The sequence below is a fragment of the Hyla sarda genome, unplaced genomic scaffold (genome assembly GCF_029499605.1).
Source record: "Hyla sarda isolate aHylSar1 unplaced genomic scaffold, aHylSar1.hap1 scaffold_434, whole genome shotgun sequence".
NCBI lineage: Eukaryota > Metazoa > Chordata > Amphibia > Anura > Hylidae > Hyla > Hyla sarda.
In genome coordinates this window covers 157959-173402 of record NW_026610448.1, presented here as the reverse complement: position 1 = coordinate 173402, position 15444 = coordinate 157959, and the positions used below count along the sequence as shown (strand labels likewise).

At 43.9% G+C, this 15444-nt stretch overlaps 5 non-coding genes across 5 annotated transcripts; all 5 read left to right on the top strand.

Moving 5' to 3' along the window:
• The first annotated feature begins 5789 nt into the window (after window positions 1–5789).
• On the top strand, window positions 5790–5977 carry LOC130334475 (U2 spliceosomal RNA). Its single transcript, XR_008876278.1, has one exon. It is a non-coding gene; the product is annotated as a U2 spliceosomal RNA (small nuclear RNA).
• A 2094-nt stretch (window positions 5978–8071) lies between these two features.
• LOC130334523 (U2 spliceosomal RNA) lies at window positions 8072–8262 on the top strand. The gene has a single exon (XR_008876318.1). It is a non-coding gene; the product is annotated as a U2 spliceosomal RNA (small nuclear RNA).
• A 2090-nt stretch (window positions 8263–10352) lies between these two features.
• LOC130334522 (U2 spliceosomal RNA) lies at window positions 10353–10543 on the top strand. The gene has a single exon (XR_008876317.1). It is a non-coding gene; the product is annotated as a U2 spliceosomal RNA (small nuclear RNA).
• A 2094-nt stretch (window positions 10544–12637) lies between these two features.
• On the top strand, window positions 12638–12828 carry LOC130334521 (U2 spliceosomal RNA). The gene has a single exon (XR_008876316.1). It is a non-coding gene; the product is annotated as a U2 spliceosomal RNA (small nuclear RNA).
• Window positions 12829–14928: 2100 nt separating this feature from the next.
• LOC130334520 (U2 spliceosomal RNA) lies at window positions 14929–15119 on the top strand. The gene has a single exon (XR_008876315.1). It is a non-coding gene; the product is annotated as a U2 spliceosomal RNA (small nuclear RNA).
• The last annotated feature ends 325 nt before the right edge of the window (window positions 15120–15444 follow it).

The window sequence follows — 15444 nt, the reverse complement described above, 5'->3', positions numbered from 1 at the left end:
GTGATGTCGTCTATTATGGCCTTCATAGAAGCAACAGGAGATTGTTGCATCCATCTAGAACCCTCAGAACTACAGTGCTATGATGTCACTCACTTCCACAGGCCTTGCAGAGTGTAAACAACAACAACCCAGCTTTGTTGTGTATGTAACCATAGGGATTGTGATGTCACCTAGAACCTTCACAGCAGCGACAGCTTTATGAGGAGCATCAGCACTGCTCTGCCTGAGCAGAACCATCACCGCCATAGGTTGTCAAATAACCCGGATTTAACCCACACAGGTAAGTCCAATGGGGTGCAGGCATGTCCTCTATGCTTACAGCTTCCCGTGGGTGTTGGTTTGATACCGTTTGGGGACAGCCAAGGAGGCATCTGCAGGCAACAAAGGTAGGTGTGTGCTTGTGTGTGTGTTTCCTATGCAGATCCTAAGCCCAGTGTCACATGCAAGTAGGAGGAGTAAGAAGGGTTCCTGGCAAATCCGGGTTATGGATTGCATTTAAAAAGGCCCCGTGGGAGTGCAATGGGCCCCTGTCTTGCTGCTTAGCAATAATGGTATGGGTTTAGGTTCTGCTGTGTGTACTGGTGGTTGACTGCCCCCCAGCCCAGAGTGTGCATGGAAAATTGTCTGGCAGCCTCCCTGACAGCAAGCAGTGATAGTGCCCATGAAGGGGACCTTGTTGGGCCCGCCCCTTTCACGGTTATCGCTTCTCGGCCTTTTGGCTAAGATCACGTGTGGATTTCTGTGCGTGGTTTGGGTTGAAAGGAGTGGTGATCGGGGCCCTCTTTACGGGGGGCCCTGGATTGTTGCTGAGCTGCGATCGTGGGTTTTACCTGCAAAAATGAGCGAGAAGGCGCGTGGACTTGAGGACACGGTGCGGATCTACGTTCCTGGCGAGCACCGGGGGACGATCGGACTTGACCAAATCGTTTTGGAGATTCTTCGCAAGCTTGATTACCTACAGGTATGGAATGTATTGGCTATACAGGATTTTCCTAGGCAAGGAATTTATGATATTACTTTTTGTGGTTCTGAGATTTGCCAGAGAGTCTATATGGATCTTGAAGAAATGAAGAGGAAAAGTGAGCCTGCTATAATGAGGAAGATTAAAGTGGAACCGTTATTTATGAATACAACAAAGGTAGTAATTGTCCACATGTATAATCCTAAGGTTTCTGATGAAATGGTTACAAACTTTTTGTTCCGGTATTGCGAGGAAGTGAAATTTATAGGAAGACTTAAGAACAAGTTTGGGTACTTTAATTGTAAGAGAAAGTTTATTGTAAAATTTAAAAAAGATGAAGGAATGCAAGATGGAAGGAAGAGCATACCACAGGTGTTTTCTATCGGAGGAGAGAGAGGTTTCTGCTTTTATGAAGGCCAGTTGCAATATTGTAGAAAGTGCCATGCCTATGGCCATGTGCAGGATTATTGCCCTGAGAAAGGAGAATGTTGCAGAAATTGTGGGAAAACTGGTCACGAAGCAAGTATCTGTACAGAGAAGAAGACATGTGATATCTGTGGAAGTGAGGAACATTTGGCAAGAGGCTGTGATATGTGGTACAAAAAGAAGAGAAGTTATGCTGATGCAGCTGGGAATAGAGGAGAACAAAGAGAAAAAGGGGGAGGGAGGTTTGTTCCTGGAGTTGGTGAGAGTGTGAGTGTTAATGTGGCACAGGTGGCTGAGGAAAGTTCTGTGATAGTGGAGCACATTAGCACTCAGGAGAGGTCAGGGGAGGAGGGTGTTTCCACTGCTGTGACTGGTGAGGAGACAGGTGTGGGAGGTGAATTTACCTTGGTGAAAAAGAAAAAAGCAAAAAAAGTGAAAGTGGTGGAGAAAATTGAGACAGTGTATGGTGATGTTCTTTCTAGTGAAGAGGCTATGGATGATATTGAATGTCCAAACCCAATTGTGGGGGAGGAGGAGGGAATGGAAGTTGTTGGGTCATCTCAGAGATCTCTAACACCTGGTCAGAGAGTTTCTCGCAGTAAGGAAGAAGAGGAGGAGGAAGATGAGGATGTGCAGGTTGTGAATAAAAGGTGTAAGACAGGGAGCTGGTCTGAGGATCAGGAAGCCCTTGTTCTTGGTAGTGATAATGAAATAGACAGGGACTCTAACATAGGGTTGCCTGATTGTTTTGCAAGTTTACATAGGAAAGTTGAAGGCCAAAATGTTAATTTCTAAGTTAAGATGGATTTTAAAGCATTTGGTTTTCTTTTCCTAGTTATTATGACTTTGGTTGTAACAACTATTAATGTAAGAAGTATTGAGTCTGAAATTAGGAGAGCTGCAATTTTTGATATTCTTGAGAATGTTAGAAGTGATGTGATATGTTTACAGGAGTGTGCAATAAAGTCAGCACCTTATGCAAATGAGTGGAAGTGTGGGCAGTCCTTCTGGTCCACATGTGCAGAAAACAAAAATGAAGGTGTGGGGATTTTATTGCGAAACAGGGACATTAAAGTTTTAAATTGCCAAATTTTAGTACCTGGTCGTTGTATGGTTTTAATTTTTGAGGTTTTGGGCCAGAGGATGAGAATTTTTAATGTGTATGCTCCAGCAGAAAAACAAGCACGTTTGTCTTTTTTAGAGTCCCTTAAGTTTTTTATCCCTGGTCGTGAAGATACTATTATTGTTGGCGATTTTAACTGCATTAGATCCGTCAATGATCGTGAGAGCTCTGCTGAGGTTAGAACTGATATTACTTCCAATGTTTTAAATCAAATTATTCAAGACTTGCATTTTACTGATGTTGGACTGATGGTTAGCACTGATGAAAGATATACGTACATATCAGATAGTGGCCGCTGTAAATCCCGGATCGATTACATCCTGGTCTCTGATGGGATTAAGGTGGTCCGGTGCAATCAAATGATGTCAACTTTCTCAGACCACAAGATGGTGTCGGCTGAGATAAGTGTCACAGAGTCCCTTCATTTTGGGAGGGGGCTCTGGAAATTAAATGTAAGTCTATTGGAAGATGAGGAAGTAATGGCTGGTTTTAATCATGTGTTTTTATCCTGTGTTTCTAAACAACCTGATTTTAGTAATGTCTTAGTGTGGTGGGAATGGGCTAAAGGAGAGTTTTCTAATTTCTTTAAGATGTTTTGCATAAAGAGAGCACAAGAGAAGAGGAGGAGTGATGAAAGGCTTGTATCCCGGTTAGAGACTCTCTATAAGTTTAAACGTGTTGGTGTGGAGGTGGAGGATGAGATTGTTAAGGTGAAGGGGGAGATGAAAAAAAGGTTGTTGGAAAAGGGAAGGAATATTGTATATAAGTCTAAAGTGCAGCACCTAGAAGAAAATGAGCAGTGTACACGGTATTTCTTTAAAAAATGTTTTGATGCTAAAGGTGTTTTTAAATCTGTTTTTACCCCTACGGGGGAAGTTTTTGGAGAGGAGATGGTGAAGGAGATTGGCAGATTTTATGAGACACTCTTTAGTAATAAGAGCAGAGCCAGTGAGACGGAGATGAATGATTATTGTAATATTTTGGAGAATAATGTTCCTGTTGAAAAAGTAGATTTTTTGATTGATGATGTTAGTGAAGGGGAGATCAAGCAGGCCCTGGATAAGATGGCCAAAGGGAAGACACCAGGCTGTGATGGTCTCCCCGCTGAGTTTTATTCCGCGTTCTGGAATATTTTAAGTAAAGAGTTTACACGGGTGGTGCAATATGTTTTTAACTCAGGTGTTTTAGCTGAATCTATGAAGAAAGGGGTCATAACATTAATTCATAAAAAAGGTGATGGCAGAGATCTTAAAAATTGGAGACCTATAACTTTATTAAATTGTGACTACAAGATAATTGCTAAGATTGTGGCTAATAGACTGAGTGATGTAGTGGACCACCTTGTGGGAGAATACCAAGTTTGTGCAGTACCGAAAAGAAAAATAACAGATAATTTATTGCTTTTAAGAGACTCTATTTATTACAGTAACTTTAACAAGAATGCACTGTTTGTTGAGTCCATAGATTTCGAAAAGGCTTATGATAAGGTTGCACATGATTTTATGTTCATTGCTTTAAAACACTTAGGTATTCCAGAAAAGTTATTATCTGTTATTATGAGTTTTTATCATGGGGTGACAAGTCAGATTTTAGTAAATGGGCATGTGGGGCCTGCTTTTAATGTCTTGTCTGGAGTCAGACAGGGATGCCCACTCTCCCCAATTCTGTTTATATGCGTTATAGAGGGCCTGTTGAAGAATGTGCAGAAAGATAAATGTGTGAGTGGTGTTTTTATTCCAGGTAGTGATGGTAGTAAGTTAAAGGTTTTAAGTTATATGGATGATGTGGTTTTTACTTGTACATCCCAAGCAGATCTCAACAGAGTAAATTTGCATGTGAGGATTTTTTGTTGTGTGGCTGGGATGAATGTGAACTGGGGGAAGTGCCAATTATGCAGTTTTGGGAACCAAGAGAATATAGTAGTGGATGGTGTTAAGGAAAAAGAAGACATTGAAGTGCTAGGAGTGATATTTGACAAAGACCTCAAAGGAAAGAAAAGTTATGAGACTTTGGACAGTAAAATTGAGAAGAAGCTATCCTTCTGGAGGTTAAGGAACTTGTCACTTAAAGGGAAAGTTCTTATCATTAAGTCTGTAATCCTACCGCTTCTCTTGTATACGGCTATGGTGCTTCCTCCAGGGAAGTTATGGACTAGGAGAGTTACAAGGAAGCTTTTTGTGTTCTTCTGGGGGTCTAAGATGGAGAAAATGAGAAGAGAAGAAGTGATGAAGAGTATGAATTTGGGCGGATATAACTTTCCAAACATTGATCTGTTTTTAAAGGTGCACTATTTTCTTTTAATTTTTAAATTGATACAGTGCAATAATAGGGCGGCAGACATGAGTAAATATCTTGCAGGATGGTTGTTTTCCAAATGGGGCTGGTGTGAGAGGGATTTGAGGAGACCCATAGCACATGTGATACCTACCTTCTATGTGCTCCTCAGGTCTTTCAATGATCAATTTGGTTTGAGCTCTTTAGGTGAACCTGATAAAAAGAAAATAGAACAAGAAATAAGGAAAAATGAGAGATTATATGAAGTACCATTCTGCACTAATGCTCAGTCTGTGAAGATTTGGAAGTTTTTTAAAGTTATTGGACTATCAAACAGACAAAAAGACGTTAGTTGGATGTCCTTTCATGGCTGCCTCCCAACCCGATCTTTTTTAAATGGAAGAGGTTTGAGAATAAGTGACAGATGCCCAAGAGAGGGTTGTGGAGGTAGAGAAGACTTAGTGCACCTTTATTGGGACTGTTTTTATGCAAAAGAATTTTTTATGTTTTTAAAGAGGTTTTTAATCCAACTCACTGGATATAATAGTTTTTCTTTTGAGAAAGTTTTTATTGGTCAAGATCTTAGTAAAAAGGAAGATACACGTACTAATTGGATTCTTTTTTCTGTTTTTAAAGAGGTTTTATGGGACTCACGCAATTTGCTTGTTTTTAAAAATGTTGTTATTTCTCCGAGGGAATTGAAAAGATTGTTTTTAGGAAGGATTTTTACTATCTTTCTACTGGACAAAAAGAGAATTGGTGAAGAAGAAGCGGAGAAAATCTGGATGCATACACGATGGAAGAATTTATAAGAAGTACGTAAAGGAGAAAGCTGTAAGTTTTTGACCAATTTCTGTGATTGTTTTTGACATGTTTTTTTGTTTTGTTGTTTAGTCACTTTTTCTTGCCACTCGGTTCCCTTAGTTAGTTTTTTCCGTATGATGTTTTTTCAGATATTGTTTTAAGTGACGAGTCTTGGTAGGTGACCTAATGATCGTCCAAACAATAGTCTGTAACTGAGGAAAAAAAAAAAAAAAAAATCTGTTCTTATCAGTTTAATATCTGATACGTCCCCTATCTGGGGACCATATATTAAATGGATTTTTGAGAACGGGGGCCGATTTCGAAGCTTGCTTCCGTCGCCCTATGCATTGACCCGATATGGCAGTATCTTCGGGTACAGTGCACCACCCCCTTACAGGGTTAAAAAGAAAGATTCCTACTTTCATTGCTACCTGCTTGCTGGCTAGCCAGCTAGCCAGCCCTGTGGGCCTTGCTGCTGCTGCTGCTGCTGCTGCAGCCAAAAAACAAAAGGTGGTGCTGCTGCTGCTGCTTCTGCTGCTTCTGCTTGTGTCTGGCCGCTGTTGGAGCGTCCAGGCACAGGACTTCTGCTGCTGCTGACTAAATGGCCTCCTTAATTGGATCATTTGAGTAGCCAGCACACCTGTGCAGGTAGGGCATGACATGATAGGCAGCTGCCTTGATAGCGGGTGGGTGCTGAATGTTCCTAATTGACAAAATAAGATTAATGCTTATGAAGAAATATAAAATCTCATCCCTTCCCCAATATCGCGCCACACCCCTACCCCTTAATTCCCTGGTTGAACTTGATGGACATATGTCTTTTTTCGACCGTACTAACTATGTAACTATGTAACATAACATGGGGGGGTCTCCTGGCTGTTCACACAGGTGTGTCATTGCTGTACATTGACCATGCATTGCTTCTGTGGTATTGCAAAGGCAAAGACAAATGCTTCCAGCCATCCATTGCACTAATGGATTGGTCATCAGCTGGCTGTCTATGTCCCGCATCAATATAGACCAAAGTACAGAGGGTTAGGCTATGCTATAGTGCACCTACCTGATGCATCAGAAGGTGCGAGGCCCTTGCTAAATTCTGTGCACAGACTTTGAGATCTATGCTTTAGACTGTATCTAAACCTGCTCCAACATGGACTGACATTCTGGCCTACTTTCAGCCGATGCGACTTGTCTGTCGCTGAACAGTCGCTTTTTATGTATTCAGCACCTATGTATAATGTTGTAAAAATGCTCTAGAAGCTAAAGTCGCAGAAATGTCACACATATTTGGCCTGCAACTTTCTGTGCGACAAATTCAGACAGGAAAAATCAGTATAAATCCTTAGAAAATTATCCCCCAGTGTCTCCATCTGCTGGCGGTATTGAATAAGCATTGCTGCACTGATGGGGTATGCATTAGACGAAAAAAAAGAAGAAAAAGAAGAATAATACGCCCAGAAAAGAGGCGAAAAGGAGAAAAACGTAAAAAAACGTGAAAAAAAAGTAAGAGGAAGAGAAGGGAAAAAAAGGTGGAAATGGGTTTAAAAGTGATTTCGGCGGAGAAATATATATATATATATATATATATATATATATATATATATATATATACGCGCACACACACACATATATATAAACGTATTCTCCGTTGAGATATTGCAGCCGCTGCTGTGTCCAGGCCCAGGAGCCTTAGCACTGTGCTGTGATGTCACTCAATACCACTGACATCACTAGGTGTAAACAACATCTCTCCTTTGCTGTGTATGTGACTATGGAGCTGTTTGGTGATGTTGTCTATTATGGCCTTCATAGAAGCAACAGGAGATTGTTGCATCCATCTAGAACCCTCAGAACTACAGTGCTATGATGTCACTCACTTCCACAGGCCTTGCAGAGTGTAAACAACAACAACCCAGCTTTGTTGTGTATGTAACCATAGGGATTGTGATGTCACCTAGAACCTTCACAGCAGCGACAGCTTTATGAGGAGCATCAGCACTGCTCTGCCTGAGCAGAACCATCACCGCCATAGGTTGTCAAATAACCCGGATTTAACCCACACAGGTAAGTCCAATGGGGTGCAGGCATGTCCTCTATGCTTACAGCTTCCCGTGGGTGTTGGTTTGATACCGTTTGGGGACAGCCAAGGAGGCATCTGCAGGCAACAAAGGTAGGTGTGTGCTTGTGTGTGTGTTTCCTATGCAGATCCTAAGCCCAGTGTCACATGCAAGTAGGAGGAGTAAGAAGGGTTCCTGGCAAATCCGGGTTATGGATTGCATTTAAAAAGGCCCCGTGGGAGTGCAATGGGCCCCTGTCTTGCTGCTTAGCAATAATGGTATGGGTTTAGGTTCTGCTGTGTGTACTGGTGGTTGACTGCCCCCCAGCCCAGAGTGTGCATGGAAAATTGTCTGGCAGCCTCCCTGACAGCAAGCAGTGATAGTGCCCATGAAGGGGACCTTGTTGGGCCCGCCCCTTTCACGGTTATCGCTTCTCGGCCTTTTGGCTAAGATCAAGTGTAGTATCTGTTCTTATCAGTTTAATATCTGATACGTCCCCTATCTGGGGACCATATATTAAATGGATTTTTGAGAACGGGGGCCGATTTCGAAGCTTGCTTCCGTCGCCCTATGCATTGACCCGATATGGCAGTATCTTCGGGTACAGTGCACCACCCCCTTACAGGGTTAAAAAGAAAGATTCCTACTTTCATTGCTACCTGCTTGCTGGCTAGCCAGCTAGCCAGCCCTGTGGGCCTTGCTGCTGCTGCTGCTGCTGCAGCCAAAAAACAAAAGGTGGTGCTGCTGCTGCTGCTTCTGCTGCTTCTGCTTGTGTCTGGCCGCTGTTGGAGCGTCCAGGCACAGGACTTCTGCTGCTGCTGACTAAATGGCCTCCTTAATTGGATCATTTGAGTAGCCAGCACACCTGTGCAGGTAGGGCATGACATGATAGGCAGCTGCCTTGATAGCGGGTGGGTGCTGAATGTTCCTAATTGACAAAATAAGATTAATGCTTATGAAGAAATATAAAATCTCATCCCTTCCCCAATATCGCGCCACACCCCTACCCCTTAATTCCCTGGTTGAACTTGATGGACATATGTCTTTTTTCGACCGTACTAACTATGTAACTATGTAACATAACATGGGGGGGTCTCCTGGCTGTTCACACAGGTGTGTCATTGCTGTACATTGACCATGCATTGCTTCTGTGGTATTGCAAAGGCAAAGACAAATGCTTCCAGCCATCCATTGCACTAATGGATTGGTCATCAGCTGGCTGTCTATGTCCCGCATCAATATAGACCAAAGTACAGAGGGTTAGGCTATGCTATAGTGCACCTACCTGATGCATCAGAAGGTGCGAGGCCCTTGCTAAATTCTGTGCACAGACTTTGAGATCTATGCTTTAGACTGTATCTAAACCTGCTCCAACATGGACTGACATTCTGGCCTACTTTCAGCCGATGCGACTTGTCTGTCGCTGAACAGTCGCTTTTTATGTATTCAGCACCTATGTATAATGTTGTAAAAATGCTCTAGAAGCTAAAGTCGCAGAAATGTCACACATATTTGGCCTGCAACTTTCTGTGCGACAAATTCAGACAGGAAAAATCAGTATAAATCCTTAGAAAATTATCCCCCAGTGTCTCCATCTGCTGGCGGTATTGAATAAGCATTGCTGCACTGATGGGGTATGCATTAGACGAAAAAAAAAGAAGAAAAAGAAGAATAATACGCCCAGAAAAGAGGCGAAAAGGAGAAAAACGTAAAAAAACGTGAAAAAAAAGTAAGAGGAAGAGAAGGGAAAAAAAGGTGGAAATGGGTTTAAAAGTGATTTCGGCGGAGAAATATATATATATATATATATATATATATATATATATATATATATACGCGCACACACACACATATATATAAACGTATTCTCCGTTGAGATATTGCAGCCGCTGCTGTGTCCAGGCCCAGGAGCCTTAGCACTGTGCTGTGATGTCACTCAATACCACTGACATCACTAGGTGTAAACAACATCTCTCCTTTGCTGTGTATGTGACTATGGAGCTGTTTGGTGATGTCGTCTATTACGGCCTTCATAGAAGCAACAGGAGATTGTTGCATCCATCTAGAACCCTCAGAACTACAGTGCTATGATGTCACTCACTTCCACAGGCCTTGCAGAGTGTAAACAACAACAACCCAGCTTTGTTGTGTATGTAACCATAGGGATTGTGATGTCACCTAGAACCTTCACAGCAGCGACAGCTTTATGAGGAGCATCAGCACTGCTCTGCCTGAGCAGAACCATCACCGCCATAGGTTGTCAAATAACCCGGATTTAACCCACACAGGTAAGTCCAATGGGGTGCAGGCATGTCCTCTATGCTTACAGCTTCCCGTGGGTGTTGGTTTGATACCGTTTGGGGACAGCCAAGGAGGCATCTGCAGGCAACAAAGGTAGGTGTGTGCTTGTGTGTGTGTTTCCTATGCAGATCCTAAGCCCAGTGTCACATGCAAGTAGGAGGAGTAAGAAGGGTTCCTGGCAAATCCGGGTTATGGATTGCATTTAAAAAGGCCCCGTGGGAGTGCAATGGGCCCCTGTCTTGCTGCTTAGCAATAATGGTATGGGTTTAGGTTCTGCTGTGTGTACTGGTGGTTGACTGCCCCCCAGCCCAGAGTGTGCATGGAAAATTGTCTGGCAGCCTCCCTGACAGCAAGCAGTGATAGTGCCCATGAAGGGGACCTTGTTGGGCCCGCCCCTTTCACGGTTATCGCTTCTCGGCCTTTTGGCTAAGATCAAGTGTAGTATCTGTTCTTATCAGTTTAATATCTGATACGTCCCCTATCTGGGGACCATATATTAAATGGATTTTTGAGAACGGGGGCCGATTTCGAAGCTTGCTTCCGTCGCCCTATGCATTGACCCGATATGGCAGTATCTTCGGGTACAGTGCACCACCCCCTTACAGGGTTAAAAAGAAAGATTCCTACTTTCATTGCTACCTGCTTGCTGGCTAGCCAGCTAGCCAGCCCTGTGGGCCTTGCTGCTGCTGCTGCTGCTGCAGCCAAAAAACAAAAGGTGGTGCTGCTGCTGCTGCTTCTGCTGCTTCTGCTTGTGTCTGGCCGCTGTTGGAGCGTCCAGGCACAGGACTTCTGCTGCTGCTGACTAAATGGCCTCCTTAATTGGATCATTTGAGTAGCCAGCACACCTGTGCAGGTAGGGCATGACATGATAGGCAGCTGCCTTGATAGCGGGTGGGTGCTGAATGTTCCTAATTGACAAAATAAGATTAATGCTTATGAAGAAATATAAAATCTCATCCCTTCCCCAATATCGCGCCACACCCCTACCCCTTAATTCCCTGGTTGAACTTGATGGACATATGTCTTTTTTCGACCGTACTAACTATGTAACTATGTAACATAACATGGGGGGGTCTCCTGGCTGTTCACACAGGTGTGTCATTGCTGTACATTGACCATGCATTGCTTCTGTGGTATTGCAAAGGCAAAGACAAATGCTTCCAGCCATCCATTGCACTAATGGATTGGTCATCAGCTGGCTGTCTATGTCCCGCATCAATATAGACCAAAGTACAGAGGGTTAGGCTATGCTATAGTGCACCTACCTGATGCATCAGAAGGTGCGAGGCCCTTGCTAAATTCTGTGCACAGACTTTGAGATCTATGCTTTAGACTGTATCTAAACCTGCTCCAACATGGACTGACATTCTGGCCTACTTTCAGCCGATGCGACTTGTCTGTCGCTGAACAGTCGCTTTTTATGTATTCAGCACCTATGTATAATGTTGTAAAAATGCTCTAGAAGCTAAAGTCGCAGAAATGTCACACATATTTGGCCTGCAACTTTCTGTGCGACAAATTCAGACAGGAAAAATCAGTATAAATCCTTAGAAAATTATCCCCCAGTGTCTCCATCTGCTGGCGGTATTGAATAAGCATTGCTGCACTGATGGGGTATGCATTAGACGAAAAAAAAAGAAGAAAAAGAAGAATAATACGCCCAGAAAAGAGGCGAAAAGGAGAAAAACGTAAAAAAACGTGAAAAAAAAGTAAGAGGAAGAGAAGGGAAAAAAAGGTGGAAATGGGTTTAAAAGTGATTTCGGCGGAGAAATATATATATATATATATATATATATATATATATATATATATATATATACGCGCACACACACACATATATATAAACGTATTCTCCGTTGAGATATTGCAGCCGCTGCTGTGTCCAGGCCCAGGAGCCTTAGCACTGTGCTGTGATGTCACTCAATACCACTGACATCACTAGGTGTAAACAACATCTCTCCTTTGCTGTGTATGTGACTATGGAGCTGTTTGGTGATGTCGTCTATTACGGCCTTCATAGAAGCAACAGGAGATTGTTGCATCCATCTAGAACCCTCAGAACTACAGTGCTATGATGTCACTCACTTCCACAGGCCTTGCAGAGTGTAAACAACAACAACCCAGCTTTGTTGTGTATGTAACCATAGGGATTGTGATGTCACCTAGAACCTTCACAGCAGCGACAGCTTTATGAGGAGCATCAGCACTGCTCTGCCTGAGCAGAACCATCACCGCCATAGGTTGTCAAATAACCCGGATTTAACCCACACAGGTAAGTCCAATGGGGTGCAGGCATGTCCTCTATGCTTACAGCTTCCCGTGGGTGTTGGTTTGATACCGTTTGGGGACAGCCAAGGAGGCATCTGCAGGCAACAAAGGTAGGTGTGTGCTTGTGTGTGTGTTTCCTATGCAGATCCTAAGCCCAGTGTCACATGCAAGTAGGAGGAGTAAGAAGGGTTCCTGGCAAATCCGGGTTATGGATTGCATTTAAAAAGGCCCCGTGGGAGTGCAATGGGCCCCTGTCTTGCTGCTTAGCAATAATGGTATGGGTTTAGGTTCTGCTGTGTGTACTGGTGGTTGACTGCCCCCCAGCCCAGAGTGTGCATGGAAAATTGTCTGGCAGCCTCCCTGACAGCAAGCAGTGATAGTGCCCATGAAGGGGACCTTGTTGGGCCCGCCCCTTTCACGGTTATCGCTTCTCGGCCTTTTGGCTAAGATCAAGTGTAGTATCTGTTCTTATCAGTTTAATATCTGATACGTCCCCTATCTGGGGACCATATATTAAATGGATTTTTGAGAACGGGGGCCGATTTCGAAGCTTGCTTCCGTCGCCCTATGCATTGACCCGATATGGCAGTATCTTCGGGTACAGTGCACCACCCCCTTACAGGGTTAAAAAGAAAGATTCCTACTTTCATTGCTACCTGCTTGCTGGCTAGCCAGCTAGCCAGCCCTGTGGGCCTTGCTGCTGCTGCTGCTGCTGCTGCAGCCAAAAAACAAAAGGTGGTGCTGCTGCTGCTGCTTCTGCTGCTTCTGCTTGTGTCTGGCCGCTGTTGGAGCGTCCAGGCACAGGACTTCTGCTGCTGCTGACTAAATGGCCTCCTTAATTGGATCATTTGAGTAGCCAGCACACCTGTGCAGGTAGGGCATGACATGATAGGCAGCTGCCTTGATAGCGGGTGGGTGCTGAATGTTCCTAATTGACAAAATAAGATTAATGCTTATGAAGAAATATAAAATCTCATCCCTTCCCCAATATCGCGCCACACCCCTACCCCTTAATTCCCTGGTTGAACTTGATGGACATATGTCTTTTTTCGACCGTACTAACTATGTAACTATGTAACATAACATGGGGGGGTCTCCTGGCTGTTCACACAGGTGTGTCATTGCTGTACATTGACCATGCATTGCTTCTGTGGTATTGCAAAGGCAAAGACAAATGCTTCCAGCCATCCATTGCACTAATGGATTGGTCATCAGCTGGCTGTCTATGTCCCGCATCAATATAGACCAAAGTACAGAGGGTTAGGCTATGCTATAGTGCACCTACCTGATGCATCAGAAGGTGCGAGGCCCTTGCTAAATTCTGTGCACAGACTTTGAGATCTATGCTTTAGACTGTATCTAAACCTGCTCCAACATGGACTGACATTCTGGCCTACTTTCAGCCGATGCGACTTGTCTGTCGCTGAACAGTCGCTTTTTATGTATTCAGCACCTATGTATAATGTTGTAAAAATGCTCTAGAAGCTAAAGTCGCAGAAATGTCACACATATTTGGCCTGCAACTTTCTGTGCGACAAATTCAGACAGGAAAAATCAGTATAAATCCTTAGAAAATTATCCCCCAGTGTCTCCATCTGCTGGCGGTATTGAATAAGCATTGCTGCACTGATGGGGTATGCATTAGACGAAAAAAAAGAAGAAAAAGAAGAATAATACGCCCAGAAAAGAGGCGAAAAGGAGAAAAACGTAAAAAAACGTGAAAAAAAAGTAAGAGGAAGAGAAGGGAAAAAAAGGTGGAAATGGGTTTAAAAGTGATTTCGGCGGAGAAATATATATATATATATATATATATATATATATATATATATATATATATATATACGCGCACACACACACATATATATAAACGTATTCTCCGTTGAGATATTGCAGCCGCTGCTGTGTCCAGGCCCAGGAGCCTTAGCACTGTGCTGTGATGTCACTCAATACCACTGACATCACTAGGTGTAAACAACATCTCTCCTTTGCTGTGTATGTGACTATGGAGCTGTTTGGTGATGTCGTCTATTATGGCCTTCATAGAAGCAACAGGAGATTGTTGCATCCATCTAGAACCCTCAGAACTACAGTGCTATGATGTCACTCACTTCCACAGGCCTTGCAGAGTGTAAACAACAACAACCCAGCTTTGTTGTGTATGTAACCATAGGGATTGTGATGTCACCTAGAACCTTCACAGCAGCGACAGCTTTATGAGGAGCATCAGCACTGCTCTGCCTGAGCAGAACCATCACCGCCATAGGTTGTCAAATAACCCGGATTTAACCCACACAGGTAAGTCCAATGGGGTGCAGGCATGTCCTCTATGCTTACAGCTTCCCGTGGGTGTTGGTTTGATACCGTTTGGGGACAGCCAAGGAGGCATCTGCAGGCAACAAAGGTAGGTGTGTGCTTGTGTGTGTGTTTCCTATGCAGATCCTAAGCCCAGTGTCACATGCAAGTAGGAGGAGTAAGAAGGGTTCCTGGCAAATCCGGGTTATGGATTGCATTTAAAAAGGCCCCGTGGGAGTGCAATGGGCCCCTGTCTTGCTGCTTAGCAATAATGGTATGGGTTTAGGTTCTGCTGTGTGTACTGGTGGTTGACTGCCCCCCAGCCCAGAGTGTGCATGGAAAATTGTCTGGCAGCCTCCCTGACAGCAAGCAGTGATAGTGCCCATGAAGGGGACCTTGTTGGGCCCGCCCCTTTCACGGTTATCGCTTCTCGGCCTTTTGGCTAAGATCAAGTGTAGTATCTGTTCTTATCAGTTTAATATCTGATACGTCCCCTATCTGGGGACCATATATTAAATGGATTTTTGAGAACGGGGGCCGATTTCGAAGCTTGCTTCCGTCGCCCTATGCATTGACCCGATATGGCAGTATCTTCGGGTACAGTGCACCACCCCCTTACAGGGTTAAAAAGAAAGATTCCTACTTTCATTGCTACCTGCTTGCTGGCTAGCCAGCTAGCCAGCCCTGTGGGCCTTGCTGCTGCTGCTGCTGCTGCTGCTGCAGCCAAAAAACAAAAGGTGGTGCTGCTGCTGCTGCTTCTGCTGCTTCTGCTTGTGTCTGGCCGCTGTTGGAGCGTCCAGGCACAGGACTTCTGCTGCTGCTGACTAAATGGCCTCCTTAATTGGATCATTTGAGTAGCCAGCACACCTGTGCAGGTAGGGCATGACATGATAGGCAGCTGCCTTGATAGCGGGTGGGTGCTGAATGTTCCTAATTGA